The 7,873-nt window shown below is 40.8% G+C and overlaps 1 gene segment (V, D, J or C); it reads right to left on the minus strand.

Annotated features, from left to right (window-relative positions):
• Nucleotides 1-1,931: 1,931 nt before the first annotated feature.
• Nucleotides 1,932-7,584, minus strand: LOC308428047 (T cell receptor delta constant-like). The segment is given in 3 exons: nt 7,521-7,584; nt 3,260-3,538; nt 1,932-2,041 (listed from the first exon to the last, which is right to left on the minus strand).
• Between the last annotated feature and the right edge of the window lie 289 nt (nt 7,585-7,873).

Consider the following 7,873-nt stretch of genomic DNA (forward strand, 5'->3'; position numbering starts at 1 on the left):
CAGGCAATGACAAGAAAAGTTTTTACAGGGGAAGAGGGAGGTCACATTTCTATTCCTGCCTCCAAAATGCTTGCACAATGAGTTGTCTTCAGGCCGGGCACAGGTATCTGCGATCTGTATTGTCCCTGGGACTCAGCCTGTTTGTACACACAGAGTCAGTTCACGGAAAGAGTGTCCTTCCTTTCTGTATTTTCATCTTTGGTCATAGAGTGGAGGATAATTAGGTGCCATTTTAGAAGCTTTATTGTCTGCTTGGGGAGCATTGAGGAAGCCAAATGTGATTTTGTTTGTAAAGTATGAGGAGAAACAGAAAGTGCTAAAGTTGTTCACACTCTAGTGTGGCTAGGAAAACTCTCCTGCGTGTCTGTTGGAGCAAATACAGACTCATGGAGAAGGGGAAGTGGGGGCTCTGGCTAGGAATGAATTGAGTGCAGCTTCCCATGTTTAACTAAAAAGATGTGGGTTCTCTCTCCCAGTACCATTTTCCTCCTGGATAATGAAGCTGGTGACTTACTGGTCCCCACTTTCTAGTTCTGGGAAAGTAAAAAAGGATGAGACACCATTTTCAAAGTATACCAGTTATGGGGGTAAAATAAAATGGATCTGTTTTCATAGCTATCCAAGTCTTTATAAAGAGGTGTGCAAAGCCAGGGCATACTCCCCTCCTGAGGGATTTTTCTTTTCTTCTAGACTGGAGAATTATCTAGGCTTGTTGCCATCACAGAAAAGCTGGTTTTATTCGCTGTTTAAATGTGGTGGTGAAGGGTCAGTCTGAAGCATTGAGAAGTTGGGAGCCTCTTTCTAAGCTTTTGATTTCTTCCAGGAACTCTAGTCTCTTTATGCCAGTCCACCTGTAAGCGAAGGAAAGTTGTTATAGAATCACAGACTTTGAGACTGAAAAGAGCTGTAGTGGTGATATCATTTTGGGAAGGTTGGTGTCTACTGTGTGGTACCATTACAGACATCCTTAATCAATTGCGGAACTTGCCACTGCTAACTTGGTAGGGGTTCTGCTGGTCCGTATAGTAATCAAACCTGTTTGCTTTCTTGTAGTCATTCTTAAACTCAAGCCTAGAGAGGGAAAGAAAACTGGCCAAGGTATCCAGGAGGTAGTCACAAGGTCAGGATGAAAACTTTGTTTTTCTGATACCTAGGGTAACATTCTTTGTACTGCTGGGACCTCTGAACTGCTAGTAAAGTTAACAGGCAGGGCTAGATACCTGTTTAGGAATGAGGGGCTATGTTCGTGGATCAATCCAACCCTTAAAACGTAGGCTCATTCCTTGAGCATGAATTGATGAACATTTGGATGCACTGGGGAAAGAAGATAAGGGAAGATACATATTTTTATTTTTATTTATGTCTGTGGGTGTTTAGTCTGCATGTGAACCAAGTGTTTGTAGTGGTTTTGGAGGCTGGAAAAGGTTGTTAGATCCCTAGAACTTGAGTTACAGATGGTTGTGAGTTGCAAATTGAACTCTGGTTCTCTGAAAGAGTAGCCATTGCTTTTAGCCACTGAGCCATCTCTCCAGACCCTAGGAAGAGGAGCTTTATATACAAGCCTAGGTTTCTCTCTCTCTCTCTCTCTCTCTCTCTCTCTCTCTCTCTCTCCTCCTTCTCTTTTCTCTTTCTTTGTTTCTTTGTTTGTTTCTTTGTTTCTTCCTTCCTTCCTTCCTTCCTTCCTTCCTTCCTTCCTTCCTTCCTTCCTTCCTTTCTCTTTTGGAATACTATCTTGTCATGTAGCCCTTCCTGGTTTGGTATTATAAAGCCCAGGCTGGTCTCGAACTCCCATTAATCCTTGTGTCCCAGTTTCCCAACTGCTAGAATGATAGGAGCTTCCCCCAGGCCGTATTCATTACCATTTAAACCTTCTTTACAATTTATAGCATAATCAGGGTGAAGCTGGGAATATGACGTGACCAATTCTTACCTTAAAAGAATAACTTGGCAGTCAAGAGAAAATTGATGGCAACACTCTTGGCAAACAGCAGCCGTAGCCCCAGCACGGTAAGGGACATCGTGTTGACCTTCTTGGTGTGAACTATGATGGAATAAGAGTAAGGACAGTGGAGCCAGGGGAGACTGAATTTCTTTCTACAGTGTCAACAACTGTCACTAGCCTGCTCCAAGTCACCATGGTTGTTCCTTGCCTGAACCATCAGTGTGGTCTCAGACAGCACTCAGAGCTCTTGGGCGCCTATGCCCACCCAGACAGGCCAGTCTGGAAAACATTGGCTCATAGCCTGGCAAGCTTTGCTGGGATAGAGGCCAAGGAAACCATCTGGGCTCAGTGTGTATGTGTATAAACACACACACACACACACACACACACACACACACACACACACAGAGAGAGAGAGAGAGAGAGAGACACTGAAACACACACACACTCAGACAAACACAACCCCACACACAGAGACACACACACACAGACATACACACACAGACATACACACACAGACATACACACACAGACATACACACACAGACATACACACACACAGACACACAGACACACACACACACACACACACACACACACACACCTTTCTTATTTTTTCCTTTTTGAATTCGATGCTTTCAAGTCAGGAGATGACAACAGAATTAATTTGTTTTAATCACTTGATTTGAACTAACCTCTCGGGCCATGGCAGGGCCCTGAAATTCGTGTGTCATTTTTGGGTTCTGGTGGTTTTATATTATCTGGAAGAAACAACAGTGGTAAAGGTGATATTGACAAGAAGCCAAAGGAGGAGACTCTAGGTCAGTAAACTGAAGATCAAGAGGCTCATGCAGCTGTTGGTACAGACAGAATTCCTTCGGTTTGGGACCTTTTTGGCATCCTCAGTATAGCATCAAGATGCTCTCTAATTTGTAGGCAGGACAAGAATTTTTAATCCCACGATGAGTCAACTTCCCTTGTGGAATTTTGGACTTTGTTTGGACTAAATGCCCTTGGTACCAGACATTTATATGAAAAGGATGGTGGTTGGTGAAGATGAGGGGGTAGGGATTGAAAAAGAAGAGAGATGTAAGGCATTTCTTTCTTAGCCAGAGATGAGCACATTATTATTATTATTATTATTTTTATTATTATTATTATTAATTATTATTATTATCATCATCATCATCATCATTATTATTACTGCTATTTACTAGCACAATTATTTACTAAATCAAAAGCAATCCACCCCAAGTTTATATCGCCCGCTTCTCTAGCTTTCCCATCTTAGCTTAGTATTTTAAGATAGATACTTACCGAAAGAATGTGCATACCGTTCAAAGTCAGTTGAGTGCACAGTTTCACTGTTGTGCTGTACTGAACACGTCACTGAATTCGAATCTCCGTACTGGCCAAGCTTGACAGCACTGTACTTCCCACTGGGAGAGATGACGATAGCAGGGTCGAATTCCACTATCTTTTTGGATGATTTGAGACTTATATTCACATCTTTGGGGTAGAAATCCTTCACCAGACAAGCAACATTTGTTCCATTTTTCATTATGAAGACAGATGGTTTGGCAGGAGGCTGTCTTTCTGAAAATATAATCAACTGAGATGATAGTTTGAAGCCCAATGAGAATTAAACAGGCATTGGCTAGAATCTAGAACATTCTATATCTTGTTAATAGTATTGTACCCTTGATAGCATTTCATGGAAGTGTGGACAAGGTGGGAAGAGAGAAGGGCAGTTTATTTGACTTCCAATAAGGAGCTGAAATGAGATGGGGTGGAGGAGGGATGGGGCATAACAACTACAGAGAAGTTTCTAGAACTAATGATCTAGATCCCTGACAACGCATAAACCCATTATAGTTCTATATACATGTTCCAGTAGGGAGGTAGAGGAGGGTTCTAGGTTATCCTTGAGTACCAGCCTAGCCTCAGCTACATGATACCGTGTCTTAAACCAAACCAAACCAAACCAAACCAAACCAAATCAAACTAAATCAAAATCAGAAGCAACACCCTCAAAAGGCTGGGGAAATGGCTCAGCTGGTTAAGTGTTTGCTCTGTAGGCATGAGGACCTGAGTTTGATTTCCCAAAACCCATATAAAACGCTGTGCACAGTGGCATGTACTTGTAAACTCAGCATTGGGAAGGCACCTTCCTAGACAGGAGATCCCCAGGGCCTGCTGGCCAGCCCGTCTAGCCTCATTGGTGAACGCCAAGCCAAGGAGAGACTGTGTCTCACATGAAGTAGATAATGTTTCTGAGAATAATATTCAATTTTGTTTTTCAGCTTCAATGTGCTCCTATTTTTGCATCATGTCAATTAAGAGTTCAGACTTCTAGAAAGGTTTGCATAATCAATTCAAAATGGAGGATGGGGAGGCTGAAATGACTATAGGGTATTTTTCCTGTTTTGTACACTAGAAGAGGTTCCACTGAAATAAATGGTGGATTTATCTCCACTTAGGTGGACCTCATCTTTAAGGGTTGAACTACAATTTGATTTGAATAGTTTTTGCTTATATTTGTGATAATAATCTTTATATGTATTCCAGGCTTTATCCAAAACTCTTTTTTTTTAAAAGAAGTATGTATTTATTTATTTACTTACTAAATATAAGTTAAGTACACTGTAGCTGTCTTCACACACACCAGAAGAGGGCATTGGATCCCATTATATGGTTGTAAGCCAACATGTGGTTGCTGAGATTTGAACTCAGGACCTCTGAAAGAGCAGTCAGGGCTCTTAACCACTGAGCCATCTTTCCAGCCTTCCTATTTAAACTCCCAATCCTTTTGCCTCAGTCTCTTAAACGCTGAGCTTGCAGACTTTTGCTATTTTTTTTAAGAGTCTTTTTTTTTTTTTTTTTTTTTTTGAGACAGGGTCTCACACATCCCAGACTGGCTTTGAACTTGCTATATAGACAAGGATGACCTTGAACATGTGATTCTTCTATCATATCTCGAGTGCTAGGATTGTAGGCACACACCATCAGAGGATAACAACTACCATTCTCGGACAGCATGTGTAGATATAGAACCAGCTAGGCCCAATTTTTCTTTTATTCTAAAAGGGGCTATGGAATAAATGCTGGTCCCAGAATTGGGACCTGCCTCTTCTTTTATGCCTTGCTTTGAATATAACCTACTACTAATCCAGGAATGTACTCTTTCCCTTTAAAACTGGAAATCTTGATGCTTTGAGAAAGACAACTGCCTGATTGAAGTTCCTGAATTGCAATAAATTTGTTTTATTTCAGTCTTTCAGTGATGACTTTCCTTGTGAACACAGACCTTACCATTTACTAAAAAAGAGTTGGGGTTGTTGGTGTCAAGTTAAAACTGTGTTGAATCACAATGTAATTTTATCTCTTATGGGTTATGGTGGAGGCAGCGGGTCTTCCTCAACAGAAAAGCTTGGTAATGCATGTGCAGATAGAAACAGATCGGCTTTTTAAATGCTCTATCCACAGTCTGGCTTTGAGTTTCAGTGATGGGCCTATGGTAGTAAAGCTATAACCAAATCGGTTGGCCAGGTTGGTTGAGAGAAGTGGGTGCTGATGGGACGGTGCCTGCTGCCCTCCACACTAGATCTGGATCGGGGCAGATCAGGGATATCCTAAGAGAACAAGCTGTTCCGAGAAGACCTCATTGTGAGTACATTATAATTCTCCATTATTTTCCTCCACCAGGAAGCTCAGATGAAAGATTGGGATCTGCTTTAGCACTCAGAGCAGAAGACTCATTCCTAAGATTCTGACTATTTAGGTTCTGGCTCTAGACAGATTGGTTTTCTTTACTTTCTTTCTCTCCCCCCCAAAGGCTTCTTAGAATTATCTGCTCTCACCCCTCCTGAGAAAGCCTTTGCTCTTTAGTTTTCTTACACACTGAAGTTGCCGACAGCAAAACCGATAACCCCAGCATTAACGGCTGGAGACCACAAGTCTTCATTACTTGCTTCCTTCTTTCAGATGCCTGGTAATCTCTTGCTCACTATCCTGTTTGTGGCCTGCCATGGATTGTGGCTGAGTTTTCAAGAGAGTTAGGAGTTAGACATTTGTTAAAACAAAGCAAAACCAAACCAAACAAACCCACCGAGCTAACCAAAGTGACCCCCAAACCCCACCTTATCAGTTACTCAAGAGTATGATCCAGTCTGACTAAGTTGGGGAAAACTTGCTTGGATATTTTTTTAATACAGAGTCTCATTAAGTAGTTAAAGCTAACTTTATATTCTCAACCTTCCTGCTTCAGCTTCCTGAGTGTCAGTACTATAGTGTGTGCATGTGGATTTTAAAATCGAAGCTCGTTAAGAAACTATCATAAATAATCATTTTGGGTTAGGGAGATAATTTCTGAATAATACGAATATTATAATATAACTGGCAAGATGGATGTTTGGAGAGGTTCGTGTACATGCTGAGCCTTGAATGAATTAGGTTTTCAAATTGAATATAGTGCATAGATTTAGTACAATGTTTTTCTCAGTCCCCCTCCCTAAGTTAAGATCCGTAGGCTTAAAACAATGGAAAGAAATGTTTACTCAATCAATTCATTGGCATCTGGTTGTCATGGTAACTAAAGAAAACAGATATCTGGCTTAAGTTGGATCTTCCTTTTTAAATAAGTAGAGCGTACTTCATGTAGTTGTCCTATGGAACTTAGCCTAGTCTGTATTTGATTTAAACAAATATTTGAAGGTAAGATTTAAGTGAAAAATTTCAATGTTTATTTTTTGAGAACAGTCTCTTGTTATTCTATAAATATAACTATATTCCAATGCTTTTCCAGGTATATTTGCTCAGATAATACCACTTGTTTTTCAGACATTTTCCTCTTATGAGCACTCATACAGTGCCAAAATTACCTGCAGGAAAACAGCACACAGAGAAGACAGCATCCTTTCTGAATGCTCTTTATGACTTACAAACTTAGATATTATCCACCGTAGGACCACACAGTAGGACCTACTGCTTCTTTAAGAACTGTGACATCTACAACAAATTTAATTCCAATAAATTGGAGTTTCAAGGCTCTTCACCAGTATGGAATCGCACTTAAGCCCTGAAGTTTGTTCTCCCCGGTTATTCTGACTTGCTAAGCACTTGTCTCCAGAGCCCTCTGAAGTGTAGGATGTTTGTGTTCTGTAAGGAGGCGTGCAAACTAGTTAGCTCAGCCAAAGGTCTGTGCAGGAAGCAAACAATTTCCTAGGGAGTTTGTGCCCAAGTGCCCCTGTGACTGCCACTCTTCCCTTTAAGTGATACATTTATTAGTGTAATTTTTTTAAAAAAAGATTTCTTTGTATTTTCCAGATTGATTTGTAGACTTAAGAAATAAAGCCTAGAATTTTGATATCTATATATTTAAAAATAAAAGTAGTTACAGAAGCGTTTTGAAAATTCAGCGTCTTCGCCCTGACCCACTTCCTTGTGCCCTATTCTAACTCTGAGATATAAGTAATCTACTAGTAATAATTTTTTAATCTAAGATGGATGGTAGCTCTTGTATCAGGATTCAAATTATCCATCAAATTATCCATAGAAATGTAGAAAAAAGTCAACTTACGGGGCTCCACAAAGAGCTTTATGCCAGTTCCAAAAAACATCTGCCGGGTGTCCCAGGAGCACATTATAATCTTGCTTTACAGATAACCAGTCTGGGGCTGGCCTTGGGCCTGGGCTTGAACATCTGTGTCTTGCCTTCTCTCAGCCTATAGAGGCTGCAGTTCAGAGAAATGCAAAGTTGCCCTTGATGAGACAGGAGGTCAAGTACACAGCATGTTCTCTTCTTTTGAAGGTAATAGTAGCTGAAGGTTTGGATAGGAAAGCAAGCACCAAGTCTCCATCTAAGAGAGGCCAGGGCTGAAGCCAAGCAAGCGAGGGTGACAGACAGCTGACTCCAAGATGCAAAATTTAACT

The sequence above is a fragment of the Micromys minutus genome, assembly GCF_963924665.1.
Source record: "Micromys minutus genome assembly, chromosome: 12".
NCBI classification, from domain to species: domain Eukaryota; kingdom Metazoa; phylum Chordata; class Mammalia; order Rodentia; family Muridae; genus Micromys; species Micromys minutus.